Source organism: Palaemon carinicauda, chromosome 1, assembly GCF_036898095.1.
Source record: "Palaemon carinicauda isolate YSFRI2023 chromosome 1, ASM3689809v2, whole genome shotgun sequence".
Classification (NCBI taxonomy): Eukaryota; Metazoa; Arthropoda; class Malacostraca; order Decapoda; family Palaemonidae; genus Palaemon; species Palaemon carinicauda.
In genome coordinates, this window is record NC_090725.1 from 90,601,813 (window position 1) to 90,618,920 (window position 17,108).

At 38.3% G+C, this 17,108-nt stretch overlaps 1 protein-coding gene across 1 annotated transcript in view; it reads right to left on the reverse strand.

Annotated features, from left to right (window-relative positions):
- Ttc7 (tetratricopeptide repeat domain 7) overlaps positions 1-15,763 on the reverse strand; it is a 631,216-nt gene extending 615,453 nt beyond the window's left edge. The window contains exon 1 of the mRNA XM_068382742.1: positions 15,712-15,763. The gene's annotated coding sequence lies outside the window, so the exon portion shown is untranslated. The remainder of the gene's footprint in view (positions 1-15,711) is intronic.
- Between the last annotated feature and the right edge of the window lie 1,345 nt (positions 15,764-17,108).

Below are 17,108 nucleotides of genomic sequence, written 5' to 3' on the forward strand. Positions count from 1 at the left end.
AGAGGGTCCTCGTATGGAGCTACATATCGAGGTAATTTCTTGTTGTCGCTTGTCGCGAAGAGGTTGATCTGCAGTTCTGGGACTTTTTCCAAGATGAAGGAGAATGAGTCTGCGTCTAGGGACCATTCAGACTCTATCGGCTTTAGCCTGGATAGAGCATCCGCCGTCACATTGCGGAACTCTTGTAGGTGAACTGCCGATAAGTGCCATCTCTTCTTTTTCGCTAACATCACATGGTTGATGTGGGGCGATCTCAAGCCTTGTCGGTTCAGACATCTCACTATCACTTCGCTGTCCAAGACCAGCCTGATGTGGGCTGATCTGTGAGGGGATAGTTCCTTCAGCGTCAAGAGGACTGCCATGGCCTCCAGAATATTGAAGTGAAAGGTCTTGAACAGGGATGACCAGGATCATTGGGCTTTCCTTTGATGGAAGTGACTTCCCCATCCTTCCGTCGAGGCATCCGTGTGGATAGTCACCGATGGGGGAGGTGGTTGTAAGGGAACAGTCCTTGTTAGGCTCTTGACCTTTGACCACGGCTTGAGAAGTGATCGTAGTAAGGTCGCTACCGGTCTCTGTAGATCCCTTCGAGCGTTTGATGCTTATCTTCTCCAGACTCCTGACGCATCTTTCAGCTATGCTTTTAGCACTGGGTCTGTTATTGCTGCAAACTGGAGAGAGCCCAGTACTCTTTCCTGTTGGGGTCTTGAGATCCTGTCGGATTTCAGTAGTCTCTTGACAGAACCCGCGATCTCTCTCCTCTTCTTCGGTGGAATGGAGAGGCGGTGTGACTTCAAATTCCAATGGACTCCCAGCCATTGAAACTCCTGAGCTGGAGAGAGGCGAGACTTTTTGTAGTTGATCTTGAATCGCAGATGTTCCAGGAACTGGATCACTTTCTTGGATGCTTGCAGACAAGCCGTCTTGGATGCTGCCCACACCAGCCAGTCGTCCAGGTATGCTGCTACCTGAACGCCTTCTAGGCGTAGTTGTTGCACGACTGCCCCCGTAAGTTTCGTGAAGATCCTTGGGGCTATGTTTAGTCCGAACAGCATGGCCCAGAAGACATACTTTGTCTTCTGTAACTTGAATCCTAGGTAGGAGGAGAGGGGGCGGCTGACTGGGAGGTGCTAGTAAGCATCTGCCAGGTATATTGAGACTGTGTACGCCCCTTTCGGTAACAGGGTCCTGATGTGTTGAAGGGTTAATATCCTGAACTTGTTGTTCTCGATGAATTTGTTGAGTGGCGACAAGTCCAGAATGACTCCGAGTTTGTCCGAGTCCTTCTTGGGAACACAGAACAGCCTTCCCTGAAATTTGATGGACTTTGCTTTCCTTATAACCTTCTTGTTCAAGAGTTCTAAGGTACAGGGTATATTCTTCCAGTGAGGGGGTGGAGTGTTGGAAGAATTGAGGGAATGAAGGTGGAGATCTGTTCCATTTCCATCCTAGTCCATTTTTGATTGGGCTGTGGGCCCTGGGATCAAAGGTCCAACGATCCCGAAAATGTTGGAGTCTCCCTCCTACCTGTAGCATCTCATTGCTTAGGTGGTCCGGAGGGCTTGCCACCCTGACCGCGTCCTCCCCTGCCTCGTGAGGGGTGTCTTGAGGAGCCCTGTCGAGATCCCCTTCCTTTCGGACGAAAGGTAGTAATTTGCCTCTCAAACCCTGGGTTGAAAGATGGTGACTGGGCAACCAGCTGTTGAGGCCCCATTTGGAAGGTGGTCTGTGGCTGAGCGACCACTTAGGGCATTGCAGTCATGGTGACCGTGGGATGTTGCTGAGTAGGCCGAGAAGGTAGTCTTGGCTTCTTTGTCTTCCTCTTGGGTTGGGGACCAGCATCCGGGGAAGACTTCCTCTTTGAGGAGATGCCCACTTTTAGAGAAGGTTCCTATGCTCCGTGCTGGCTTTCTCTACTACCTCTTGGACAACTTCTTTTGGGAATAGGTCCTTACCCCTGATACTGGAAGAAATCAGCTTCCTGGGTTCGTGTTTCACCGTTGCACCAGCAAACACGAACTCCCTACAGGCTCTCCTGGCCTTCACGAAGGCGTTCAGGTCCTTTACGAGGGTGGCCATGTGCATCTTGGCCACGACCGTGAGCATATCTGGGGTGCTGATGTGGCCTGCACACATCTCTATGCAGTTCTGGAGGGAAAGAGAAGCGACTAGCCTCTCCTTTGTCTCTTGCTCCCTTTGCAAGAGAAAGTCCCATAGCTTCGGTAGGTTCTCGCTGAACTGCTGTCCCGCGATATCTGCGTCCAGCTTTCCTACAGAGAAGGTTAGGTGGACCTCCTTCCATTCCTTCTCATCTGTGGGCAAGGCCAGAGACAAAGGCCTACAATCCTCTAGTGTAGGGCATGGTTTGCCTGCCTCAGCTGCCTTGATGACACTCTGAAAAGCCTTCGACGTGAAGAGGAAGGCTCTCGAAGGAGGAGCAAGAAAGGTAGGGTGTTTCTTGCTCAGAGCAGAAACTCGCTAGTTAGTATATCCTGCCTTCTTCAGGCTACTCGTCAAGAGAACCTGTGCCTTGTCATGGTCGAATACCATGACCTCCTTTGGTTCCATCTCTTCTTTCGATGCTGGTTCACGCTTCAGCCGGATGAAGCACTCTGGATAAGCATTAAAGTTAGCCCAGAACTCAATGTCGTCCAGGTGAACGGTTCCCAACTTCTCCGAGATGTAGAGTTTGCCATTAGTGATAAGCATAAACTCCGCATGCCTCCAGGGATTGGGTGGCAGGTCCTGTACTCTGGGTCGCTTATAAGACCCTCGGGAGGTAACTATCTGAGTCGCTTCACGAAACTCTCTCGTCATCTTTTCTTGTCTATCTACATTTTCCTTACGTAGGTTTTCCATTAGGGCGGTAATGAGGGCCAAAACTACATGACCCAACGCGTCTAATGGAGGGGTAGGAGCCGAAGACATAGACGGTGTCGGCTCTACTACCGGCACAGGCAGAATGGGCTGCTCCGCTTCTGTCGTGTCGTAGACTTCATTTCCTCCGGGTGGTAGAGTACTCTCTTCTTCAGGATCGTCTCGAAGAAGATCCTTCTCTGTGTCCGTGGAAACTTCAGACATCCTTTCCTCTTGGTGGATGTCCATGCCTTGCATGGCTTCATTGACGTCAGCCTCAACTGCGATCTGGACGCAGGGAGGCCCCTGCCGTGCCTGGGGTACGACGGCATCAGCTGTTGCCTTCGGGAACCGCAAGCTTCGCATCCTATCGTTGGGAGGTACGGTCCAGGAGAGTTCTTTTGGAACCCTCATACCCATTTCCGAAGCTTCTAGTGAGCTGCATCCCTCGACTCCATCGACTTGGGGTCGCCGAAACCCTCGGTCACCAAGACTGAGCAGACGTTACAGTTCTTGGGGTCCCAATACCCCAAGGTTTCGGTTGTCACTACGCAGGCGGCATGAGACCTGCACATAGTATGACCACAAAAGTTCCTACTTTTCTGGTTACAGTAAATAACCTCACACTTCACTTTCTGGTCCCCCTGTAAAGAAAGGAAATTGAAATGAGTATGCAATAATTTATCACACTTGATAAATTAATAAAATGTCGTGCATTAATTTTTGGTATCTTAACCATTTTAGCTTAGGATAGTAAGCTAGAAAGGAAATAGGAAAGACACATACTTGTGTCTCCTGTCCAGCCAATCGCTGTGACCTCCCTCAATATTAACATTAGAATTTCCTTATCAAGGGAATACCAGAGGAGAAGGGTTCTAACTTCAAGAGTTAGAATTATTGTATACTAGCACTAACCCTTTCATAAAAGTATTAATATTGTTAGGTAAAAAATGATCTGATGACTATGATTCATCAGTGTATTGAAGGAATACTTCACTTCAATATATGATTGGTCTCAACAATGGACTGTGAAAGGATACAGAGGGTATGTTGGAAAATATAAACTACTGTATAATACATACTATAGTTTTATGCCTGCAGTATGTACTATACTGCAGAAATACTGGCTGCTGTTTAATCATATACTGTAGTTCAGCCGGCATGTTGCCAGCAAGGCTAGTACCTGGCGGCACCGGTCCGGCCGGCATGCTGCTGGCTAGGTTAGTAACTGACGGCACTAGCCGACAGAGAGAGAGAAAGCATGGAGAGAAGGGCTTCCTTGTTATCATAGTTTAGTACAATAAATAAGGGTGTAGGTACTACTGTCCCTACTGCCTTCTTCCAGAATGAGGGTTCAAATGAAAGGGGGGAATAAATCATTCTAGCTTCCACCCAGCCACAAGATCTGTTGCCGGCCACTGCCGGTTCTAGGGATGGGGATGGCAGTCCAAGGGAGGACTGAAGAACACTCAAAGATATTAGGGTCTCCCACCGGCAGCCGTCATGGCCGGCACAACCCTTCCCGGAGCCTTGCGTCTGTAGGGGGAAGGTCAGAGTGGCTATCAAGCCGTCTATGTAGGAGCCCGGCCAGCACCACAGCCCACCCGGCAAGCGGGGAGATTGTAGGACACCGGCCAAAGACATGCGATGGCTTGGTTATTGCTAAACGACAGAGAGGGGCACTGAAAGGGTCTTGTGTGTTGTTTAGGGAGAAGGCGGCAGGATTGCTGGCCATTTTCAATCACAATAAGAAACATCGTTTCAATATCGGCGCTGTCCTGGCCGGCAGAAGAATATCGATTCTTCAGCCCAGGACCTTGCCGACACAAGCCTTGTCTTCTAGACCGCAAGGGAGAAGGTGGCGGCATTGTACTACCACTTCGGATGCGGTCTAGGGAAGCTAGGCTTCCTATGCTGGCAACTGTAATCCAGCAGGGGAGCAACTGTCGTAAAACCGGGCCGGGATGCTCGCCGGCAAAGGAGAAGACAGGGAACACTAACCTAAGCAAGCCAGAGTATACTACTCTATGGTAAGACCTAGCTAGGGTTGTCGCCGACACTCAGAGAGAAGAAAGGTTTACCCTTAAATCTCTAAAAGAGATGATTATCGAATCATATAAATAATTCTAGGAGATATACTATCTCATGTCGAATTGATAAAACAATACACGAGGGTAAACGGGGATAATGTATGAAAGTATACTAAAGCGCGTAGGCTAGGTTAGCCTAGCGTGGGGCGAGATCACGGCTACGCTGTATCACCAAGACTCTAACGTATACGATCATTAATTTAGGGAAGAGGAAATATATGTGCATGATCTTATATTCACTAGTATAATTTTGCCTAAATAGCTATAATTCATTAAAGCTAAAATACCAGGAACATCGTTCTACTGACTAAATATGGCATGTATGGCGAACGACAGCATCCAAAATGGTGCCTCCGGTTACCGGCTACACTCCTATAAACACATCTAATTTATACTAATTTAACTGTGAGAAGGGAGCTAAAAATTATACACAGGAAAGATTAAATACTCAACTTTCCAGAGGCAGAAGATGCTGGAGAATGCATGATAAAATCCTCGAAATAGCGATCTAGAACACTAGAGCAAGTGGGAGTACACTGTGCGTAATGCGCTACAAAACAAGGAATGAGCAGCAATTTTGGGCCCTGTAAAAGTAGGAGAAAAAGGGTAACCTTGATAGCGGCTCCCCTTCAATTTCGCCACTCTTCCCCCTGAGTGAAAACTCTACTCGGGGTGAAGATTGCCATGTGTCGTATCAAGAAATACGTCCCCTGATATTATGAGATATCCTTAAGAATTTTCTTAAGGATATTCGCGCCAGGAGTTAGAATTCTGGAGACCTGAGGTCAATTCTCTGGGAGTATCACTATAGCCAAATATCCCTTAGAAAGCTGCCTAAAGGAACCTTACATCAGGACGACATGGCTTGAGCCCAAAAAATACAGTTTGTACGTATGCACAATGCTACTATGCGTATCAAAACATTACCGATATATTTTTCTTTCATTCCAGTAAATAAATAACAGATTGTAAAATATTTTTTCTTTTTAATCTCATGATTATTTATTTACCATCAATTTTATATCAATAAGTATATTCCAAAGTTAAAAAACACAATGAACAGAACTATATTTTATGTACGAACGCACAATGTTACTAAGCATATTAACATATTAGTGATATATTTTTCTTACATTTTGGTAAACATATAATAGATCGTAACATTATTCTCTTTTAATCTCAAGATTATTTATTTACAATTACAGTACTTTCATATCAATAAGTACATATCTAAATTAAAAAATTTAACGAGCAGAACTGTATTGTATGTACAAACGCACAATGTTACTACAGTTAACAAACACCTTAGTGATATATTTTTCTTTCATTTCAGTAAATAAATAACAGATCATAAAATATTTTTTCCTTTTGAATCTCATGATTATTTATTTGTAATTAATTTTACATTAATAATTACATTTATATATTAAAAAACACAATGGACAGTATTGTATTGAGTATATATACAGTATGTACTTACACACAATACTACTACGCAAATCAAAACATTCGTGGCATGCTTTTCTTTTATTCCAGTAAATAAATAACAGCTAAAAAAAATTATTTACTGTACAAGTAAAGTTTATTCAACTTTTATTTAAAATGTTAGAGACCAGTTGCTTTGCAAGGGAAATCATTTTAAGCACCAGGTAAGACTAATTGAAATAATAAAGCCTATATCACCTAATGTTATTTTGTCAAGGAAATTCAGTTTCCAAGAGCCTGGTGAAATCTACTTGAAAGAAAATTCTAACAATGATAAGGCCAAAAAAATATAAATGTGACACTGATATCTCCACATAAATTCTCAAACAAACCATGGCTTCTGGCGGGGTTAGATTATCTTTCTCTAATGTTGTGAAAAAATTAATCAAACTCAAAATTAACACCAAAATGATTTCTCATTAAAAATTCAGTTATTACCTACAGTTTTACCATAGTCAACGAATCATGGCATGGGAATGGTATAAGACTGGCTAATCAATAAAGATTTATTTTGGCCACAGCTTACCTTCAGGACCAAAAAGTTTCAGCAATTCTTCATTTGGTCAAGCAATTAATTATAACAAGACTTGATTCACCAACACAATGAACTACCACAACAGGCATAAACAATGTTGTTAATGAAGATTGAAAATGTCAAGGATTTCATATGACTACTTAGCAAAAGAATATATATGTACAACATATAATAGTTCTTGGCTCATAAAAAATGGTCACCAGCATCAATTCTCTATATTCAGTCACTTATTAAAATTGTGAAAAGTTAAATATGCAAGCACCAAAATCGATGTTAAATTGTTTATATTTTATATCAAGTTCCAGTGGAAAACCAAGTACAATTTGAATGAATCTTGACTTGACCTGCAATCAGGTTGGTCTATTATCAGGAATGTTTTGCATGAAACATTTCATTTATAAAATGGCACTAGGATTACGTAATCCTTTACTATACATAAAATGGCAAGAGAATAAACTCATAGGACTTGTATAAAGGCTTGAAGACAGACTTTCCAGTAACTTCAGTTATCACTAAGTGGGTTAAGATTTGCCTCTAAATGTTACAATCCATAATCACAAATCCCACTAGAATTGGCATATTATTAACACAAAATTCATTTGAAAAATTATTTGAAAAACTAACATTAGAGGAAAACCAAAACTTAGGTGGATATACCAAAGACATGTATTTTGAAAATTAAGGAGAAAGCTTTTCAGGATTTTCATATAAACTGTATATTAATTTTTCAAACAAAAATAAATACAGTAATACTGCTAAAACTAAAAGCACAATGAAGGCATTGTTTTTGTGTTCCAAAAAATAGTTGATAGTATTCTATGATTAGTTAGGAATTAAGGTCATTAACTGTAAAAGTCCTAAATTAAAAATGGAAGATCTTAATACACAATCCACTATGATAAAAAAAGTGTCCCAATTTGCTGAACTACATCTGCCAAAGTGTAATGGAATTCTAAGATGCATGAATCACTGAATCTAGGTCAAGTGTTCATCCAGATTTTAACAATATACCTTGGAATGTAAAGAGTTAGGTCTTTGATCAATTTTCTTCATAGGATGGGTGTAAGTCTATAATAAAGCATTATGCAGAAATAGAAGGGATATATGGAATTTGGACCATAAGGTTCAGTGCTAAGGTCAGGGAGGCCATTCAGTGCTGTTTGTACAACTAGGAAAATCCCAAAATTGCCCTAAAAGTTTCAGTTCACAATGTTGGACAGTCAGATAGAAAAATGGAAGCAGAAACAGAAGTAAAGTAGAAACCTAAAAGGGGGAAAGCTAAGGCTCAAATATGATGCAAAGACTTGAGAAATGTCTACAATATTCCACATGAGATGTACCAATGCTCCATCTCCTACAATGCTCATAATTCATTAAGCATAAAATAAAATTGGAATGGGAAAAAAATGTAAGAGCACAAAAAGGTAAACATAACAATAACAATGATAAGCTTTCTTCTCTGCCGATAAAATCACTCATGAGAATGCTGTCTGATGAGACAACAAATGAAAAAATATGACAAACATGGACACAAAATAGTATTGTATTTCAAATAATCTTACCCAAATAATTTTACGTACTACTGTATATGCTTTTGAAAGCATAACTTTAGTTGACACAAACTCAAAATTTAGAAAATTAGAAGAGGATTTGTATGACTTGTTTTGCCATATCTCAGTGACTACTACTACAATACATGGCCAAAGGTAGATGCCATGTTAGAAAGCCTCCTTCTTGCTTTGTCAGACTAATAAGCAACTACTGTATTATGTACATATATTTAGAGCATTTTTGCTCCTTTATCAAGCTCTAATGGTAGTGTAATTCTATTTGAATATTCATGGTCCTGGTATGTCTTCTAAAATAAAGATTTTTGAAGCCAGTAATAAGACTTGTATATACTGGCCTAAGATTAACTTGCATAAGATATGTATTACCTGTCAAGGAATAAGAAATACTTTCGACTTCAAAACTGAAGAATGGGAAACTCCTTGTATGCTACTTCCCATTATCAGTTTGATTGTCTCATTACTGTACTTTTGAAAGAAAAGAAAATGGTGAATTGTTTTATAAATTTTGTGAGTAAATGTTGATAAAACGAGGTCTGGAGAAGTAGTTTCAAGCGTTTAACAGGTGTGCAAAAACACACTTGGATTGTAATTGTGTACCTTATTAGATGTAAATATTTCTTGCTACCTTTCTGCTCAAATGGGGCGGCTTTATGTCAGATTTCTGAGTAAATAAACTACAGTAGTTGATACCAGCCCACACTTCCATCCAAATCCGGAATAGCAAATTACTACTCACTTTTTCAGAATAAATAATTCACATCATGGTGTTATAGATATGATTCTTGTTCATTCCAAGGGTTCCATTTTTCCCTCCCTCATCTTCCAACGTCCCTTACTTGTCATCCTACACAAAATAATTTCTTGGCTTTCTATTTAGAGTTGAGCTTTTCAAAGCCAATAATCAGGATATTTTTCCATTCATCCAATACATAGCTGAACTTTTGGAGAAACCCTAGGAAGCCATTTCATTTCAGTAAATATTGCCAGGTATAGTAACCAAAGGTGATGAAAGATGATTATAGCAAGCTAACTACTTGTTCATTTAAGAAATTTCGCATGTACAAGATAGATCGAGCATGATTAATTTTCAGTTACAAGACATGATAGCTATGTAGAGAGTAGGGTTCCCCAGCTGTACAGGGCCAGAAAAGCAGCTCTTAAAGTAAAGTAAAAGTAAAGTATGCATCAGAAGGTGATTTTGAACGGTTTTCACTCAAAAGAATGTTAGCCTACACGTGAAGTTAGGCAAGCATAAGCTGACAAATACTCACTCGTATTTTGAAGTCAGGACCCAAGAATTGGGATTGATTTATGTCCCTCAAGAAATATGTTATTCCTACTGTTTAGGTAAGACAACCTTAGTGGAGGCCAAAAGAGCTTCAGCTCAACAGGTAAGTTTTGAATCCTTTGAAAGGAACTCTGAGGGTGGTTATTCGCAAACTACAGCTTCTTTTGGTATGGAGATTCTCAAGTTTGTACAAGTCTCTATAATTCTTCCATGATGAGCCACAATATGCATCTTTCTAAGGCATCTGCTTAAGCATATAGGCTTTGTAGGGTAGGGTGCAAGGAGATTGCACCTGGCTTTGAGAGCTCTTGTACCCATGAGCTGCTTAGTATGTGAGCAGTACACTTCAGCGTTTCCTGACATTAGCGGTTACCACAGCAGCATATATCATATTTCTTTCAAGTACAAATGATTTTTACACCAGACAATCCGCCATTATAGATTCTTGAGCCAAGCATAACATGGCAAAGGAAACTCACACCAATAAACACTGCAAATCATGCGCATAATGTCCCTTGGAATCAAAAGACTAATGCAAGAGTACCCTGCTTTTTAGCATATACTGTATAGCACTTCTGAATTTTGTCCCCTCTAAATCTCATGGCTCCATTTCTAAATTTAATAAATCCTCTTAAACTTGTCTTTATAACAGCCTAATTAGCTTTGTTTTTGTTATGTTGTGTATTTAACATCATTAACGCCTTTTTGAGTAGCTCAGAAATTCACATGGAAATATTTCAGGAATAACCTAACCAATTTCAAACCCTACCCAAAATGCTCAAGTTCAGCCCAGTAACGGTTCTGGTGGCACAATTTATCCAAGGTTCAAGATCCTCTTGAATTCTTTAAAATATTTAATTAAGAATTGTAGTGTAATTATTACACTCACACACTTCTAGCCACTCTTTTAGATAATTAGATTTTGCGAGACTGCAGACCTTGACAGTAACCTGGATCTTTACTTCTCTCCTCTCATTAAAGTAAGTACTTCTAAATTTCTACTTTTTCCTCATGTACCAAAATGTCTATCCATATATTTTATCCAGCAATTCATAAAATAAGCACTCTTTGTTTTGTGGGTAGTGTTAAGTCTTTATGATTCCCTCAGACTTATGGTTCTCTTTGTGTATAGATTCACTGAATAAGTTTGCTTGTATTTTGTTTGAATAGCTGGATGTGTTCTTCTCCTACTAGTTGAACCATTAACCTATACAGCCTTTTCTCTCCAATAAGGTAAAAGCAGGTTTTAATGGATCCCTTGCCTGAACGTGCCTCACCCCATCTGAATCAAAAAGAGTACAAGCTTAACCTGCCAGCTCCAGTTAGCCGAGGTGCTGCTTATATGAGCAGGATGTATCAGTCTTTGTGGGTCTTGTGATAAAGCTAAGGAAAGGATATTTGACTTAATGATGGGAAGTCTCTGAGCTTAATTATTCCACGGTTTCAGTCATATTGTAAATAAAGAGGTAGTCTAATCGATGAAGAAGTTCCTTACTAGGTTGCACAAACAAAAGCTAATCTGATTCAGTAGTTGTTAAGTCTATGCTGTGGGACATAAAAATTGCTTTTGGATGATCTTGTTCTGCATTCTCTGTGTTTTGTGAGTGGAACGAACAGTCTTTAGTGTGTGGGCTGCAAAATACTTATATGGAAAGTAGATAGAATTATCAAATTAAAATTTTTTAGCGTAAACTAAAACTTCAGAAAGTCTCTAATGCTTTCAAGCAGTTGAGCACTACATTTGTCAGTAAACCTAGAGGCATGGAAATAGTTGGATCATCTGCAGATATTTAGGTTTGCTCCTTCACCAGGCTTTCTCATCATTTGCAACTTTCCCTATTACATGGAAAACACCGTGTTTTGTAGTACTGGTCACTACCCGGTTGAATGGATACAAGGGAACACTATATGTTCTAGACTAATCAAGGATGCAGGTATTTTGTCATTTTGTTCTAAATCTCTTACCATAGATGGTAAATACCCTCTTACTAACAAGAAAATCTAGTATTTCATACATTCACTATTTTTATTATGGTCTTGCAGGCGAGTTACAAAGTTCAGGCTTTTTGTGAACAACGTCTCTTAATAACCATGTTCGGGAGACCAGGGAAATGATCCGCAGAACTGGACCACCAGCAGTCAAGTGCTCAAGAAGGCTATTGCACTAATCAATCTGCTCACATGAACCATTTCAAACAAATCCGCTTTACATCTAATCACCTTAGGACTTTTGATAACATTCACAAACTCAGAGACTTTGCAACCTCTATATTGTCCTCTATAAATCTAAGCCAGTCTACCATTGTTTTGTTTAAAAACACCATTATTTTGTTTAAAAAACACCATTATTTTGTATAAAAATAATCATTTGCTAATTTTTGAGTTTCAGTCTGAGAATGTAGCAATACAGTAACTAGAACTTCCCACGTTCATATTGTTAAAAGAATTTCCAGTTAAAGTGTTTCTTTTGCAAATAATTTCCAATTTCAGCATTTATAGAGTATAATCACTGTTTAAATTTGGTACTCAAGCCTTTGGTATTAGACATCTACTTTGTGGTACTTTATTATAACAGATATTTGTATCCCTATAAGGATAGCTCACTAGTATTCAGGTCTAATAGTCAGGTTGGGATGTGGGTTTATATATGTAGTAGGTTCAATTCCTGATTTTTGGGAAACTTTCACTTATGGATTTAAGAGTTAAATGCATTATTATCTGCAAGCACAATTTTTTAAGGTTGGTTTTCAAAGCTCAAGTTTATTGTCTTTTTTGCTTTCATTCAGGGCTAAATTAATTGAGACTGAATCAGTTACAATTACTTTTTCGTTTCTCTTAATAATTAGAAATGGTTGAAAATATTTTATCTGAGAACAGTGGTCCATGTCCATTAAGAGACATTCAGTATATTTTGAACAAACTATGGACATTGTAGGTAGTAGCCCTAATTGATCACGTGAGCTTAGAAAGGCAATTCATCCTCTGTCCAATGGGTAGTGTCATTTTTTTTTAAAGTTTGAGCTCAGGAACTCACAAAGTTTGGATCCAAATCTTACATGAGCTCTGAAGATTACGGTTCAGGATATTAGGAGCAAACCTACATCTCTAACTTTTGCAGCAAGTTTCCTTTGGAAAGAATTTGAGACAGTCCAATAACATACCAGATAGGTGTTAGATGGACATTATCTTCTGAAATCTTTACTTTCTTATCTTGATTATTTGGCCTCTGGCCCTACAGTGGCTGTTGCTATGGCCCTTTAAATTACTTTCAACGAATATAAGTTAGGATCTCTTTTTTAATATTTCAAATATTGTTAGAAAAGAAATCTGTAGTCCTAGTGGCAAAGTTTATTAGATGATTCCCATCAAATTCTACACCTATTGAGTCTAGATTTCTAATTGGGTTATACATTTCTATTTTTGTTGACATATTTCTTTCCTTCACTGGTGTCCCACCTTCATCAATGTGAGAGTCAGCAATGTGAACATTAGGGGAGATTCACAGAAATAAAACTGAATTTTAATAGTCATTTCTATTTCTATGTCTGATGTTCATATACATGTCCACCTGCCTCCCAACTGACTTGTGATGTCGAGAAATAGGGAATACTTTCAACTTCAAAACTGAAGAAAGGGAATGTTTAGCATGCTACTTACCATTAAACATTAGATTGCCTCTACCCTACTGAGGGTATGTAACTTTTGGGGAAAATATTTGATAAATTTTTAGGGTAAACATTGATAAATGAGCTTCTGGAGAGGCAGCAATATGAACATCAGGTAAGTAGAGAAATAAAAAAACTTTCATTATTAATTTCTGTTTTTACCCTCAAAGAGGGGAGATCATTTATCAGACCTACCCTACATCAATCTAAAGACGTTAATGAAAGTTCATTAGATTTGTACCAGGCACAAAAACATGTTCTAGTTACCTTGGGAGACCTATTTGATAGTTTCTGATCTATCATATTTACAAAAGAATAATAGAAGAAATGGGTACCAGAAAACAGCAAAAAAGGGGTCAACTGAACACAAGCAAATCTAGCTGCTGGGCTCAGTGAAAAGATTCCGGAGGCTATGGTGTCACTGGTACAACAGCCTGGCGTTGCATAAGTACCTGACACGACTTAGTGATAAGATCTAATGCTGTGGGGAATGGGGCATTTACTGTAGATGATGGCAATTGTTTATTATATTTCATAATGAAGTCAAAAAGTGCTCACTTAATGATGTAAGCATTAGAGTCAGGAGTAAGAATGGTTATAGTCATAAGATTGTAAATCAAATTACTATTAAATAGCTAGTATTTCATCTAAGGAAAATTGATGGGAGCAGATCTGATTAATGACAGTGGCTACTGCATAAAATGATTACCATGCATGACTGAGAAGCAATTTTGATAAGTATGTACATCTAAGGATACTAGAAAATTTATGGGGAAATATTAGATTTGAAAATATAAACCAATATAGTAATTTCCAACATTCAACAGAAGTGAAATGTATTTTCTTTTAAAGGGGTGGACAACCATATCTCTTGGCATACAAAGTACTTCGATAAAAGTTACTCATTAAAGTAAATAACCTCATCAAATCGGCATAACTTACCAATACAAGAATATAAATTTAAAGACCAACATTGGATGGAATAAAATTTTCTGTATCTATAAGCCCAACAGGATGAAACTATTTCTAAAGAGAAAACAAAAAAACATGCTTCCTTTTCTATGTCAACTTGGCTTTAGAGCTAAAAGTGAATGAAAAGATGCCCATATTCATGTAGATTAAAAAGTACTTTGCTCTGTGTGAAAGAGGTGAGCAAAAATGATAATTCAAAATACACTTCCATTATATAACTACATTTTGCATGTATAATAAGCCAAGCTACTCTATGAACTCAGTCCCATTGCACATACCATGCAAAAAAAAAGAGAGAACTCTGAGCTAATATTAATTAAGAGACAAATATGGTGGTGATCACCTGGGAAGAAAGTAAAGTAGAATTACTATACTTAATTTTTCTCCCATGACAGTAAGAGTAAATATACATTTTAGTTGTGCATGGACATACCATCAAAAGCAAACGTTTTGTCGTACTCTAGAAGGAGACAGACAAGCAAGAACTCAGACCTACATTACAATACAGAATATATCATCTATAACACTGCTTCTGCTGTAGGTATAAATACTAGCTAATACACCCACTCCCAGTCAGTGCTGAACAAAGCATTCTCAAGCATGAGACAGCACAACTAAATTGCAATTTCATCACATTGAAAATGATAAAAAATATTGTTTTAAAAACATTATTGAATAAACGGTTATCCCCATTATTTTTTTCACTATATCATGCAACTGCAATTTTAACAGAAAAAAAGTTTATTTTGTACAATGTATTCATTAAAAAAATCATCAAACAATCATGGTACCATCATCATGCATTTTAGAAGAATAAAATTACTAGAACATTTTGAGATCACTATCAGTGTCCAACATAATGCTTTTCCAAAAGAGAATATCGTAAAATACAAAGCTGTTAATTCAAGAAAATAATATCAGGAAGGTTTTCAAGTCCCTGAAATATGCAAGAAAAAGTAGAGATGTATTTGAACATGCCTCTTGGCCAACTAGACTGTAAAGGGGTTGCAATAGAGCTGTCTATAAAGCACTTGTTTCTTCCATGGACTAGTCTACACCAAGTGTCTCCCTAACATGAAAAACTTGATGGGCATCATAAATCACTAGCAACACACAGATTAGTATGCATCACTAAAATAGGCCCAAAGCAAGTTTATCACATTTTGAAAATACTATTCACAGACCTCAGTCCAAAATACAACAGACAGTTACAACACAAACATAGGAAAGCTACATGTGAAAGCTATACCATATTCTTTCAATAAATGATACTTGCTGTTTCTGGGTTGAAGGGCCGAGCATAGTCCTGAAGAAAGTATAGAAACACTCTAATAAAAATATCAATGAATATGTTACGCCTACAAGAATAAAACACCTTTCATTGCAAGGACAAATTACATAAAATCTACTGGTACTGTAATATCCCATGATTTGTTTATAAAGAAAAAGCATTACTCAATATACCATTAAATCATTAAAAGGAACAAATAACATAAAAGTAATTTTCTGAAAATACATAAAAGGTAACAAAGTAAACAAACAAAAGGTTTCATACCAATGATGTAAATACAAGTCTCAAGTCATAATCTTATATTTTCAGCCATAAGGCAAAGTTACTTAACATAAAACATGCTTTACAGAAACAAATCAAAATACTCTAAAATGCACTAAAATATTCACTAAGAAGTAATACGTTCTTGCTATAGTAGCTTAATATACAGAACTAAGCATTCACAATTAATACCATTATCTATTTTTTTCTGCATGACAAAATCAAACTTCAGAAAGCTGTATCTAAATGAAGAGGAACTTCACAATATGGAATCTCTAGAGAAAAATCTAAGTATGATGTAAACTAACTGCACCAATCCAAATCTTTCCATAGTCTTATAATGCAATATCTAAGGAATTTGGTTTAATGAAACTGAAGGAGTCATGTGTGATTATCATACCAAGTTTAAAGATGTCAGACTAATTTCTAATGCTAAGGTCATGACAACTTTAATTTTCTGCTAGTCGAGAAACTTTCACGTTATAAAGATATATCTGGTAGATAATTCCTTACAAAATCCAGTTACATACTACTAAACAATAAGATATCTGGTAATTTGATGAGAGAGAGAGAGAGAGAGAGAGAGAGAGAGAGAGAGAGAGAGAGAGAGAGAGAGAGAGAGAGAGAGTACACTACAGCAATGTCTGATTTTGTGTTTAATTGTAAAAATTTCTTAAGCTATTTTGGTTTATGAGCATTTTGGGTTACAATCTTGTTCCCAGAAAAAAAGATTTAACTTGTAAACCTAGGTACCACTCAGTAGCACCTTGGCTTACAAGTGATTTAGTACGAGCAATTCGTTTCATAAAAATTTGAATCGGCTTTCGTACATTGTTTCGGGCTGAGAGCAAAAATTTCCCTCCGTATGATAATTTTTTGTGGACAAATATTAACAAAACTAGCACACAACGCCCAGAAAGCAGTTGCGCAGTACCCATACTCCAGTAATTGAGTGTTTATGTGATTTTTATACCATTTTGATTTGCCTTAGCTCGTTTCCCACCCTTGTTCAGACCTTAATCCTAACACTCTCAACGGTACTTGTACGAGTATTGCCTATAGTTATCTAATGATCGTCTTAGGAGGTATTCTTT